Here is a 1,401-nt window from a genome sequence, read left to right as displayed (position 1 = left end):
ATCTATCTATCTATCTATCTATCTATCTATCTATCTATCTATCTATCTATCTATCTATCTATCTATCCATCCATCATCTGTGTATTTTTGACACACACGCTAACACGCTTGCACATCGTGGTGCGTGCACAGAAGCTGAAGGACATCTCAGAGCAACCCAGTTCTCTTCTTACATGTGGATAGTGGGCGTCTGTCTCAGGCTGTCTGCTTGGCAGCAAGCACCTTTATCCCTCGGGCTATCTTCCTCAGCACAAGACTAGTGCTTCTTTTATGCCTTCAGGATCCCCCTGGTTCTTATCTGTGCTCCTCCTCATCCCCAGGCTGAGAGTGCAAAATTCTGAAAGCGTTTGAGACTTCCACAGACAGTGGGCTGACGTGGCCACATTAAGGACTCACATTTCACCTCCTCTGTCTGTCTTAGTGTTGAGGGTCCTGCAGGCCATGACCATGGCATCAGCATAGAATCCAATTGTGCTCTATCTGTGTAGCCACCGTGTCTCTTTTTAACCAGGATGCCCTTGATAGGGGACACCTGTAGGGGTCCCGTCTTCCTTTCTATGTCAAAAATCTGATATAAAATTGATTTCCTTAGCATTGGCCCTAAACAATGGGAGCTAGAAGTCACACGTCACTGCCCCTGGCATGTATAAAACAACCCTGACTCTGAGAAAGGGAACTAAAAGCCTGAAATGGGTAGGGTAGGTCATGTGTAGAAGGACCACTCCTTTGCTGTTCCGCAGGAATCAAGGTGCCCCAGGGAAACCATGCACGACCAGGGAAGACAGCAGCATAAGCCATGACAGCCCAGCCACTTGGTATAGACTGGTTGTTTACTGACCAGTAGGAGACCAAGTGTTCCCCGAGGCATGGCTAAGGCCCATGTAGTCAGAGAGTGGCCCTCAGGCGTGTATCATTGGCGCATTGCCTCTGAGAATGCAGTAGAATGGTTGGAGGAGTGTGGTCAAGTCTCCCAGCAATTCTCAGAGTCTTCCGGCCACACAGCTCGGCCTAGGCTAAGCCTCCAGCTCTGTAGAGGCACGAAGGTACAGAGCCAGGTCTGCTTCCAGAGGGCGGGGTGGATGATGAAACCGTGGAAGCAGACAGGCAGGCCGAGGGGACCTGCTGCTCCTGCCTAGCCGTCTTTCCCACAATGTAGGATACTACGAAGCCACTGGACTGTGTGTGCAGAGGGAAGTAATAATTGGCCCATTCATAAAATGTTCCGGTGGGCAACGAAATTTCTATCAATAGACAATCTTGTTTTGCATCTTGCCTCATCATTTGATCTAGATTCCTTAGGTAATGGCTAAAAATGATTTGGGGAGGGGGATATCGAGGGATGACACGTCTGATAGGCCGTACCCCACCCTGACTCTTTCCTAATTGTAATGACTTTTAAAT

General features: G+C 48.9%; 1 protein-coding gene across 1 annotated transcript in view; it reads right to left on the bottom strand.

Annotated features, from left to right (window-relative positions):
* The window catches only part of Slc7a14 (solute carrier family 7 member 14), a 119,278-nt gene that overhangs the window by 28,743 nt on the left and 89,134 nt on the right, over positions 1-1,401 (bottom strand). The window lies entirely within an intron of this gene.

This window comes from Psammomys obesus, unplaced genomic scaffold (assembly GCF_907164565.1).
Source record: "Psammomys obesus unplaced genomic scaffold, mPsaObe1.curated_primary_1811, whole genome shotgun sequence".
In the NCBI taxonomy this organism is placed as follows: Eukaryota; Metazoa; Chordata; class Mammalia; order Rodentia; family Muridae; genus Psammomys; species Psammomys obesus.
This window is presented reverse-complemented; position numbering and strand designations above follow the sequence as displayed.